The following is a 12,977-nucleotide window of genomic DNA, read 5'->3' on the forward strand; positions in this document are numbered from 1 at the left end:
TCAGCCCCAAAATACTAAATCAGAACTTTAGCACGCTGCATGAAGCCCAGCTCCTATGTCAAGGGGAGCTAACTAGCCATTTTGCTTAACAGGAACTGCCTGACTTTCCAGGCTTCTTAAATGTTGCTGCTTATGTTGAAAAGTGCTACGTGGTCTTGGAGAGATGCTTCTGACATGCACAGTTTTCATGGCAGGATAGCTGGATATGAGAGAAATGTTAGCAAGTGGACTTGCTTTCTTCTTTTGCCATGCCTGTGCTAAGGATCACAAGTAATTCATAAGGGCAACATCGTCAAACCTTTTTTCTCTAGAAAAGAGATTGGATGTTGTAGGCATTACACTTACGTAGTTTTTTCAAAATCTAATCTTTAATTAGCATTTGTCTGTTTTCTCTTCCTTGGCTCTCAGAAACATAGATGATATTTTGGAGTTTCCTTTTGTACAACTCATTCAGCACATTTTTCATTCAGCATGTTTTTCAGTCTGATTATTTTGGAAAACAAGTAAGTGCAGAGTTGCCTCTGGGAGGAGATGAACCCTCCACACATTCTGTGCAGACAGCCTGATGTGATTGTCACTGTGTCTGACATCAGACAGCCTGCATCTCATCGACCAAGAGTTTTCCTCCCCCTTTCAATGTTCATTTGATTTCCAGTGAAGTACGCAGAGAAGACCAAAAGGTTCTGTTTACTGGCTCTGCTCATGCACGCGGTCTTTTACTCTCCTGGGTACTTACAGAAGTGGAAGAAGCCGCCTGGTGTCTTGCCTGTTCAAATTTTGTACTTCAGCTGAGAATGCCCAGAGCTGTTACTCCTTGGGACAGTCTTTTTGGGATGTCAGCACCAGCCCACTCGCACTGTGGATTGCTTTAATTTCTGCCAGATGGCAGAATTTTCTTTCACTCTGAGCTTGCCTTGAATTTAAATTAAGAATCTAGAGGCTGCAAGCTTACGCAACAAATATGTTGAACATACAGTTTTAAATACAAATTTTTTAGTAACTTATTTTCATATTTGAGATCATAATGGGTGGTTATGGCAGCACAAGCCCTAAGAATACAGTCTTTCATCACTAACTATTATTATGGAGAAAAGAGTTACCATCTTAGGCTGGGGATTTAAGATAGAAGAAACTGTGAGTGAGAGCTAGAAAGCATCTGATTTAGCAGAGTTAGACTTGCTCATGTCTAAATTCTGAAATGGGAATCTGCTGTAGAACTGGGCTGACTTTAAACCACCTTGATTGGACACTAATTGCAGCACAGTGGCCTTGGCAAGGAAAAACCAAAGCTTTTCAGGTGGGTTTTGCAGCCTGTGCTGAACTCCAGTACTACTGGTGAGAGACTCCCAGCAGCTCATGATTTGGCTAGCCTAAAGCAAGCGCGTGGGGTGTCCTGCCAGTCAGAGCAAGGCTTTTGGCTGCTAGATTGGCGTACCTTCACAAATGATCTACGGAAACTGTATGCTGTAGCTGTTAGAAATAGACTGGCTCCTTGATGGTTCTGTAGAGATTCTTGCATCTTTCCTTTCTAGCAAGCGTGTCTTTTGTGTGCGTTTGTACTTTCTTCTGTATTTTAAAGTCTGAGAGGTTTTTCATCCACCAATTTCAAAGCATGTCAATATTATCCTGCCAAAATGCAGAGCTTGAAACACAGAGTAAGGAAGTGACTTTCTGTAGCCTTCTTAATGACTTTTAACAGCTCACAGGTTTCCTAAATCCCAAGCCAGAGCTCTGTCTGGTAGGCTACTCTGCATTTAGAGATTCCGTACAGATACAGCAAGTATATATTAAAAAGCCTGCACCAGAACACAGGATTAAAAGGCGATACACGAAGTACAATATCCTCCAAGTATTTGAAGGGAGGGAAGCAGTTGGAGGGTGACAGTCTGTTCCCTGGCAACTTCTGACATTTGTGTTAATTCTCTGTTGGAATGAAAAATAAGCCTTTTGAACTCTTCATGTAAATTGAACTGTAGAAAAACCTGTTTTCAGATTTAAAACAGAGCATGAGAGCATCTGGGTTCCTGGAGTACTGTGCCGTTTGTCCTGGATCAGATGGTTGTAATGTGGCCCTGGCACATGGGAGCTTCTGGTGCAGGTTCCTCCTTTATTTAATTCTCACAAGAACTGAGCAAGTTCTTAGAGCATACTCTGATTTTATTACAGCCATGCTGGTCTGTATAGCTGTTACTACAGTGTCAAGGTTTGTTAGGAGGTGGTGCCATGCCTAATTGTGTGTTTGGTGCTTAAGGAAAATTTCCTGCTTTCATCTTTCTTTGACATCCTTTTTCCAGAATTAGGAAACCATATAACCTTTGCTGCTGTTCTTTATATGCTTAGGAAATAAAGCTCGTCATCCGAGTAACTTGGGCCTTGATGTAGTCAGGCATTCATAACTAAATATGTATGAATTCCTATTCAAAACTGGGAGGAATTCAGTCCATTCACAGGCTTAAAGTAAAGCATGAGTTAAGTACTCTGTTGGATCGAAGCACAAACTGGCTGATGTCATAGGTGAAGGCTGTCATATTGCAGGTTATGTCCCTCGAGAGAATAATAAGAAGGGCTTTCTTCTCTTTGTTTTTTCCTCCTCCATTCATTTTCAGTGCTCCCCAACCTTTCCAGAGTCTGCAGGTCTCGACTGTATTGCACTCACACTTCCTGCTGGCAGAATTGGCCGAGCTATTGTGTGATGTTTGGTTAAGTTGCAAGATGGCTCAGTTTGTTTTCAAAGAGCACATACCTGGGTGAGACAGAATAACACATATTGATTTTTGGGCTGTTTGTAAAAAAGGCTTCTTGGTCTTGAGTACATGAAAGCAGAAATGAGGCATTGTGTGAAGTTAAAAGCAGAATGCATTCCTTCCAAAATCAGAAACTGCTGATACTTCCAGATGGTATGCCAAAAAAGTTTTATTAGTCTTCCATAGGCTTTTCACTTTTTCCAGATCCCTGAGAAATGGAGAGGCCTCTCCCTCTGATTTTCTTGCCAAGTTTAAATATGAGTCTACTGTTTATCCAGATTGCACTGGCTTTAACAAATGATTTACATTGCCTGGTTTCCTTTTGTCCTGTACATCAGATTTAGTGCCTGTTGGGGTGGAGTCAGGCTTTGCTGGGGGAAGGAAATTTGTTTCCAACTTGAATTTTAGGAACTGATTGTTTTAGGAGCAGCAGGTGATAAGAGCTGACCCTGTTACGTGACATCTGTGGCCAAAAAAAAAAAAAAAGCTTTTCCTTTAATTTGATCTACTTGAGTGCTATTTTAGAACATTTGATTGTCACTTTTTGTGCCAGGTGACAGCTGTCTTAAGAGAACAACTCAATTTTCTTCTTTATTACGCACAGGTCCTTTCCCAAGAGTCGGTATTTATCTATTAGAGATAAGATAACGGATATCAAGTTGAAAAAGGTTATATGACAGTAATTGAAGCAATATGTTGGCCTGCCATATTTAACTATGAGGTTTTAGCTGCATATTGTTTTAAAAGCAGCTTGACAGAAGAGGTAGCAATTAAAGCTGTTTATTGATTTGAGTCTTTTTTTCTTTAGGTTTAAGGAATAGAGCACGAGTGGAAGAAGTGGTATTATTTCTGGCCTTGTATTTGCATATCAAAAGATGACATTTTAAAACAGAATCTTTAAAATGTGCTGGTGGTTTCAATTCTCTTTGCCATATGTGAAATTAGAGGAATGTGCAGAGCTATGTTTCATTAACTATTCAGGGAAAAGTGATTTGTCTAATGGGCCTTTCGAATTGCTGTGGTTTGAAGTGATTTGGATGTTTAGGACCCAGCATTAGCACCCAGTGGCTCTCAGGTAGAACACATGGCCACCTGTAAACCTGTGAGCATTTCAGTTTTGCTTTTTAAATTTAATACTTTTCCCATTACTTGAAAATTTTAGATAAATGAAAAGTCATCTCTCTCCAGCTCAGTAATGAGTTCACTGGAATTTAAGCAGGGCTTTTCTTAGGAGTGTTACTTTCAACTCTATTGAGATTTTTTTTATCCCATAAAATATTTAAGATTAATTTTAGTTGTAGCATAAGAAAAAGTGCTTTCCCCTGACACCTCTGTAAAAACCAATATATCTTTCTTGAGATTTCCTCTGACTTGTAATGTGAATTTGTGAATTTGTCAGTTGAGACATTGCAAGAAAAAACAGGTTCAGAACACTAGAGATGTGATGCTAAGACAGCTGCAAAAGTTCTCCTACTTAATTTTCCTTTTTTGCTCTTCATTTCAGAAAACTATAAATTGTAAATTCACCCTTACTTCTTGGACTGTACGAAACAAAAACTATTTCAGACAGAAACGACCAAAAGACTTTGGTTTTGGCATCTTGTACAATGAAGCCTTTCCCAGTTCAATTATGTGCCATAGGATTCTATTTTTATTCTTCTTTAGAAGTATAGAAAGACCGTCTGTCATATATTAGGACCCTGTTATGCTGTGTACTGTAGAGGCACAGAATAAAGAGAGAGCCTGGGTTCCTGAGACCAGTGATTGAAGTCTCAATACCAAACCAAACCGCTTGCAGAAGAAAGGCAGAACACTGTCCACTGAGTTGTACTGAGGAGGACAAATTAACCTTCAGAAAGAGAAAAAAGGAAATCTTCTCAAAGGGATAGAGGTAGAATATTTATGCTTGCCATCATAATAGCAATTGAATTTTGCATTATCTGGCATTCAGGTGCTTCAGAATGGCTTGCAGCTTTTAATGGATTGAAGTTTGTAAGCTCAGTGTGAAGTAGATGGGCATTATTTTGTCCTCCTTGTACTTCAGCAGTGCTGGATGCCACATGTGCCCAATCTGTGCTACTTGCACACTGCAGATAGGTACCGTACGTTCTGGCTTGAGCTTTGGCGTGCTATTTTCAGGCAGACGACGTTCTTCCAGAAGGTGTGATGTCAAACGCTCAGCAGCTCAGGGTATGATGTCATCCTGAGCACACTGCAGCAGCCAGCATGGAATATGGATGAGACCTGTCAAGCTGTTAGATGGGGGCTCCCACGCTCTCTTACACTTGCAAGTTCTGAATTTTCTTGTTGCGCAACCATATGATAATTCTTGCTATGAGTGAAAGAAAAAGACTCCTTTCTCAACTAATGAAAATCCCAAGGACCTTACATAATTAGAAAGGTAGGAGAAGATGGCCCTTTCAGGGGAGTGACTGTCTTCATAAATACAGGTCTGCTTTCCTGTGGAAGGGAAATGTCTAGAAACTGCCCACTCCTTTGTTCTCTTTCTAAATTCAAGAAATGCTAGTTGTGTCATTGCAGCATTTCTCATTCTTCTTTCAGCTCTTCTGTATTGTATTGGGTAGAAAATGATTTCTCTTGGTCCAGTCCAGTTCCAATCTGGTGTGCAGTATCACTCTACTCTTTCTGAATAAGAGCGGTTCCAAGATTTCCTCGTTTCCTGCCTGAGATACAGAAGTTCACTACACAGGGAGAGCTAATTGCCCCTCATTATGCATGCATGAAAAGCAAAACAAACCCAAAAAATTAGCAGCATTTCTCCTACACACTTTCTCCTCCCACTCCTCCCCAGTCTCTCCTTCCTCCTTCTCCTCAGTTATATGCATCCTTTCTTTGGCATCCGTTCCCTGATTTTTAATGTGCCCTTGGCCTAGCTTACTTGCAACATCAGACAATCCTTGTTTTTCCTGCACCGCCTCCAGCAGCAGAGCTCCCTCTCAAATTGAGAAATACATTCCCAGATCTGACCTTTAGCAGCAGCAGTGGCATTTTGATCTTCAGGGAAGCCTCCTGTGGCTCCATAACCCAAGGTTTGATCCTATCATTCAATGACACCATCAGAGGGGAGGGAAAGAGCGGGAAGCTGAGTGAAGTTCAGCACGTCACAGTGCATTAAACAGCTCTCTGACAGTGACAGTATGAGCTCTTTTTGTTCTGCTAGAAGATAAATAGCTTTCTCAGTGTAATTAATAACTCTAGTGGTTTGCTCAGAAAAAAAAAAAAGGAATAATCATAGGATTGAGTAATCAAAACTATTGATTAATGTATAAGGCCCCTTGAAAAGGTACACAGCAGTTTTAGCACAAAATGTTAGTCCTTCTGGGCATGGTTCCAGTAGAGACTGTGATGATTGAACAATAGGATTATTATACAAAGTCATTGTTTCCAGAATGGAAAAAAAAATAGTGTTTTTTTTTTTTTTTTAGCAATTCATTCATCAAATAAAAATATATTTTTGAGCTGTGGTATTGCATCCACCATTCTTTTTGCAGCTGGGCTCAGCAATCACACAGAACTCTCATTGGCAACTGAGCTGTTTCTGTGGTGCAAATTAAGGAAAATTTCATCCTTAAAAGTAAAATCCTGGGGTCTTTACTTGCTTTTTATGCAAGGAAATATACTGAGGATTTCAGGAAAAGTACTTACCACTCTCATCTCTCTTGTGCTTGAATATTTTCTCTTTGCTTTGCAAAATGGAAATCTGGGACCGGGAGATGAGGAAGGAAGAGATTAATTTCCTTGGAGTTTAAAATAATTCTAATAAAAATTCTCTAGAATGTAACTCATTGGTCTAATAGTTTCTATAACAAATAATGCTTTGGGGAACAATAAATAGTGTAATGATAGTTGTGCTCAGATTGGCTCAATCATTATATGTTGCAAAATGTCAGCCACTGAGGAAATCATAACTACACACACTGCAAGTCTGCAATCTTGTAAAAGTCTTACATCATAAAAGGAAAACTGGGACTAAAAGCATTTCAAAGATGCTAGAAGGAAGAGGCTAACAACTGTCTCTTTTTTACATTTTCATATTTACCTGCTTTCCTTAGGAGAGCATAAAGACGTAATCAAAACAAGGCTTCCGTAAATTCTCCTGTGATTAATCTAATTATTTTGGAGAGATCAGATGCATTTGCTGTTGATATAAACAACAGTTTGATTGAAGTATCAAAGGTAAATCAATAGGCCCAGAATGTGGATCAAAACATTATAAGCTAGGGAGCTTAGAATCAATATTTTCATGAGGAGAGTCAACAACTGGGACTGCTGTGCTTAAACTCCTTGAATAAATACACTATTTTCAGGAGTCAGTTGTCACAAAATCAAAATCATTGTATCTGAGACTTTTGCCTTTCCTACAGGTGAGCTTTTCAAAATATGTAACTTTTTAAACACTGAAAGCTGCAGTGAAGCCATGCAGGAGGAAAGCAATCTATGATATTTGCAAATTGCTCTTGACACTTGAAAACCTTTAATCACCAAAGAGCAGCAGCCCAGCTAATCCCTGTTGCCTCCCCTGTCCTTGAAGTCCTCGATTAGCAGAAGATTCCCACTCGCTGACATGGAGGAGAGACAGGGCCTGTTGGTAAGGTCCCCCCTGCAGCCTGAGCGTGGATAGTGCTCTGCAGTCCGAAGAGTTGCAGGTGAAGCAGGAAAAGCTCCGAGCAGGCAGTGGCACACACGTCTGTGCATCTAGGCACATGGGATTTTGGTCAAGCTCCTACCACCAGATCTTTCACCTGGACACCAGGGGAATATTCTAGTTTTGAGGTAGGGATGCAGCTCAGAGTGCAGGGCCTGAATGTAGGGGAAGTGGAGGGTTCCTTCTTGAGGCTTTCAGAGATCAAAATTATGAGGAGATGATCAGTGCTAATATCACCACTCTTCTTGAATTCTGTAAGCTTTCTCTGCCCCAGTTTGGGTTCTGATGTCTGCTTTCATCTTCCCCAAGCAACGCTGTTGAAAAGATATTGGGAGAAGATGCCGTAGAGGCTGTGGGAAAAGATGCATCTCTTAACCTTACTAGTAATGTAATGTTGAGGTGGTTCCCCCTTTTCTCCTCTGCGCCTTCCCTTGAAAGATGCAGCACGTGGCTGTAGCTGTTCTGATAGGGAAAGGTAAGTAAGGAATGCTAATAGGAGGCACACCTGGTCATAAATACTGTGCTGACCCCGTGTGTGGCTCTGAAACTGATGCAGTGATAGAAGAGCTTCCCATAAACCAGACCTAAGTTTGCCAAAGAGCACTTGTACATTTGGTTTTTAGAGTTCAGTATAAGAAACAACGCTTGTAACAATTTCCTCCTGATTTTGAAGGAAATTGTGAAGAACTTACTGCTTTAAAAAATAATTTTAACCTGTCTGACTCTTGCAGTTTTTAAAAATCTTAGAGAAGAGATTGAGAGCACAAACAAGAGCTCACCAAGTCCATAGGTGAATGGTGTCAGCTCCTGGCCTCTGTGCACAGCATCAGTTTTGTTCCTGATTATCTGTTGATGCAAATGTACATCTACATGTGCATAAATGACTACAGGTAATAAATACGCATTTCAAGGAGGTCAGTGGAAACAATCTATGTCGCTTTCATCTACTGTGCTGTAGCTTTCTGGTCTGTCTTTTAATTTTAGCTCAATAAAAAGGTTTCAGGGTTGCATTCCAAGCTGCAAGGATCAACCCATGTCCATTTGCAGCACAGTCAAGCATACAAACTGCTGTTACAGTGTTCTTACTATGTGGCATGCATTACCACAGAAATACTTTTGAGATACTGAATATGCAGGTTGTTACACTTTCTCATGCCTCTTTTTTTTCACGGGATGATGGAAACCTTAAAAAGCAGACTTCTAGGTTAGAGGTAGAAACAGATGTCTCTGGAGAATTTTAGAAGTGTCTCGGTGTTTCTTCCTGGCCAGATACTGTTGAAAAAAACTCTCAACACCAAGCTGCATCACAAAGCACATAAGTATAAAAAAATCTGCCTGCAATTCCACAAGTTTCTGCTGTATTTCACCTTACATTTTAAACATTAGCCTTGAATTCTTTCTCAGCCAGCAAAAAATGCATCAGAATTTCAGCAGATGTTGGTAGTGCTTTAGTATGGTTGTCTGACTCTTCTTATAAAGTGCGTTGCTTAGTATTTTACCAGACTTGCGCTATTTGGAAACCTTCACTAAATGCTAAGCAGAATCCTTTGGAAACGTGCTCGCTGATACAGGCCATGTACTTCTGAAAATAAGATAGGAAGGAATTTGGTATTGTGGAATTACAGTGGCTCGTCTGGCCCAGAGCTTGGTTTCTCTGGCCCAGTTCCTGGCAGGGACACCTCTGTGCCATTTTGAGTTTTTCCGTAGACTCTGATGAAGCTTGCTGGTTATTCCCTTGGATAAGGGCTTTCACTGCCAGGGCATTCTGTGAGCAAAGGATCACTTTGATCCAGGAACATGCTGTAGTGACCATGGTAACACATCTCTCAAGATATGACTCCTCTTGCTGTGAATTTTTTTTTCCCAGTCCACTTGTGAACCTCAGTTGGGATGAACTGACTCAAACTTTTGATTGGAATTTACCAAAGAAAAGGATACTGAGGATTTAAATGGGGAAATCAGGTAGTACTTCTTCCATCAGATTTTCCTTAAGCCCTGGAAGCAGAATGTGCTATGTCAGCTGCTTGCCTGAACACGGAAGGGGAAAAAAAACAGATGTCTGTTAGGCATCACCTAACAAGCTGTCTGACCTATACGGGAAAATGCAGTTTCCGAGTTTTGAGAGAGAAAGTAGCTTAATCCATTGTTATTGCTCTAGTACACTTACGTAATAATTCAAACAATAGCTTTAAATTTTCCTCAGCTGAATGAAGAAATATGTAGAGATTCACTCACTGCTCTGTACTTACCAAGTATACAGTTAGAACTCTTGCCTTGTTACAAAAGAACTGAAAAAAAATAAAGTAAAACTGAATTCATTTGTAAATATGTAAAGTTCAACGTAAGCACCATCTGGTTTTCACCAGTCATCTTTTCAACAATTCCATCTCTTGACAGGGTTGAGTTCCTCATTTTAGGGAGGATTCCTTGCTCTGTTTTGATGTTTCATAATGTCAGCTACAAAAATCCTTTTCATCTTCCTCATAAATGCACCTCAACAAAACATGTGTTACAGTGCATGCACAAGTTAGCATCCTGGTGCATGTATTGAGATTGACTAGGTATTAGGTTTCAAATAATAAAAAACCATGTTAGCAGGAGTTCAGCTAAGCCAACACCAACTCCTTTTCCCATACTTTAAATACTCCTTTGCTTAAGTTTCTCCATAATGCTAGGTAAATCTTTGCTATTGTGTATAAACTTTTCATTTGGAATAGAGTTGGCTTGCATCTGCAGATACTGGTACTAATTTAAGTCAGGGTACACCTCAAAAAATTCATTGCTTGAGTTTGTTCCTGTCCAAAAAAAAAAAAAAAAAGCATCTTGAGTTCTCAGTGCTTTCAGCACTCTATGGTTTGAAATTTTGGTAGCAACTGAAACCTTTCCAGCCATTGCTGTTTGTTTGTTTGTTTGTTTGTTTGTTTGTTTGTTTTTCTCTATTGCTCAGTAATGGCTCGTTGTAAAGCATAACCCGGGTAGATTCTTGAAAGTGTCTTCTTTGAACATTTGTTTAACAGCCAACAAAATGAAAGAAACTCACTATATATTTAATACTGTAAACACATTTGCTACAAATTTAACTTTCCAGACTGGAGACAGTTAAGTATGATTTTACATGCCTTCTCTGACTTCAGTGAGCTGTGGATCAGACCTGAAAATGCACTTCCCTGTGAAACTTTGTAATTCCATTTAGCAGCTGCTTTCAAACACAATGGCAGATTTTCAAAAATATCTGTGTCAGGAAGTGTTCGTCTGTAGGCATAAAAACAGCCTTGATAACATTAGGGGGAAAGATAACAATGGCTATCTCTGTAATGATATCAACCTTATCTTTAATTAATATAGAGTACTGTAAGATCTTTTCTGTGATATGAGCCTCTTATTTGGGTAAGATTCTTCCTGAAACAGTGTTGAAGCCAGCACAGCTATTTTAAAGGAGGGTTTAATGTAACTTGTTCATCTGGCTCAGGGGCCTCCAGGATCAGCTCTGCTGTTGTTTCCACTGAGGCAGGAAAAACAAAAATGCTCCTGACAGAAAGATGGAGCTATCTATTAGTAATACAGCAGTAGTTTGATTTAGAAACTGCCCTTATCCCATGGAATCATACGACCTCAGCTCAGAGTGTTTTAACTAGAAATGAGCACAAATAAATCTCCCAGATCTGAGCTCTGAGTAGTTTCAAATTCCGGACGTCAGAATTCAAATACCTCAGATGGCTTTTGTAAATGTAGTACACACCCACATCCGTAATAATATATCACGGAAGCCTTATAAAGGTCATGGTCCTACCCTCAAAATATAGGAAATACCAGAAATGTGGTTTCCTGTACTGTCCAAGTTTGAACCCCTCCTTTATCTATATGGTGCATGTAGTCATTTAAAGTGTTTTCCTGAGTCGGGGAGGTAGATAGTGTTTGGCATGGGTTCTCAGCCTATAACATACTGTACTCATGGATGTCCATAATAGCTTTCTTTTACCTGAAGTCATCTCTGTTACGGACAACCAGGTTGCCATGAAAGTAAGGAAAAAAAAAAACCACTTTTCTCTCTGGTTAAACAACAGATTTGTCCATGAGTTGCCAAAATTGTAAGCGTCAAGATAGCTGAGTACACTTTTATACGTACAATTTTCTATGCATATGTCTGATACTCCTTATTTTGGAAAGGCTGTAGTAGGTTCACATCAAGGCATTCCATCTGTTCAGTGATTCAGTAATTTGAGAACAGCTAAACTTGTCACTCTGCTCCCCTTGCTGTAGTCCATTCAGATATGTTACCAACTTCAGATTTTACTGGCATCTCTAGAAGTATTGGCAAGTGCCACTTAGCTGTCTCTTGTGTGTTGTACCAGTTATGTCCATGATGGCTTCGTGTAACGCTGGATCGACCTGCCCAAACAAGTGAGTTCCCATTTGCAGAACGCCAAGTTTGCACAGCCTGTTGTATGTAAAACTCGCTCTTACGGAGATCATCACAAATATGTATCAGAGTCTACAGCAGACTGAAAATTTGAAGCAATTAAAGCAAGCTACAATACACCCCCTTGAAGGTAAACGAAGGAACGGCATTTTATGTGAGTGCTTTGTATTTCTGAAGACAGGGCAGTGCTTTACAGATGAGTGCTACCTTGGGTCTTATGCGCACACAACGTGGGGTTGTAGTGTGATCATAATGACAAGTTCAAATGAGTCAGTTTGTTCCAGGAGGGTAAGCTGCCAGGGAATGTGGTGCTGTGGAGTGTGCAGTTGGTTGTTCAGCGCATGGTAGGATTGTATAAATACTAAACAATACAGTGACATGCAATCACATGCTGCCTTTTAGGGGGGTTCTCGTGTACTACAAGGAAAAGAGAATTGCTGGTTGTTTATCATTAAAGATGCTGGGGGCTTTCTTTCATGATTTTACTCATGATTTTTACGGCTAGTTGAAGAATGCAGGTGAGAGCTTGGTGTTGGTAAGTACTGCCGATGGGAATTCCCTCCTGCAGTTTCAGGTGAGCTTGGAGTTCCTAGCCCTGAGTTGGTGCCTGGTGCTGCTCTGTGCTGCTGAGCTGCTGCTGCTTTCTACGTAAGTGATGTTTGTACAGCAGGTAGGATTGAGGGGGGCAACTATAAAGAGTTCATGCACAGTGGTTATGGATTCGTTTGCATTAGAATTAAACATGAATGTAATACAGCAGAAATCCCAAGATGCAAATGCAAAATGATACCTAGCTATAAGGAGCAATGCAGTGCCATGTAGGGTTACCCCATTGCCAAGGGAGCTGGAGGCAATTGTGCCTGTTAGTGTGGCTCTTTGCCATCTTTAATTTGTCCCCTGCCTTTTTAAAGGATCTGATGCAAGAAGAGGATTGTAGATTCTGTGTGGTCTAACCCTGGCCATATTTTTCCCTCTGTCAGGGAGGGAAAATTCGTGGAGAGCTTTATATTCATTTCTGTGAAATGCGGAAAATACTACAGTTTGCTGTCTCTCTAATGCTTTCTGTGAAACAAGTTGGATTGAAGTGCACCAGCATGGTACATGGTGTTTCAAGGCCTAGCAGTCAGAGACAGAAAGATTCTCCTCC

General features: G+C 40.3%; 1 protein-coding gene across 1 annotated transcript in view; it reads left to right on the forward strand.

Annotated features, from left to right (window-relative positions):
• LOC310879827 (uncharacterized protein) overlaps positions 1-11,754 on the forward strand; it is a 225,534-nt gene extending 213,780 nt beyond the window's left edge. The window contains exon 11 of the mRNA XM_083794750.1: positions 3,553-11,754. The gene's annotated coding sequence lies outside the window, so the exon portion shown is untranslated. The remainder of the gene's footprint in view (positions 1-3,552) is intronic.
• Positions 11,755-12,977: the final 1,223 nt, after the last annotated feature.

This window comes from Anser anser, assembly GCF_964211835.1.
Source record: "Anser anser genome assembly, chromosome: 11".
Lineage (NCBI taxonomy): Eukaryota > Metazoa > Chordata > Aves > Anseriformes > Anatidae > Anser > Anser anser.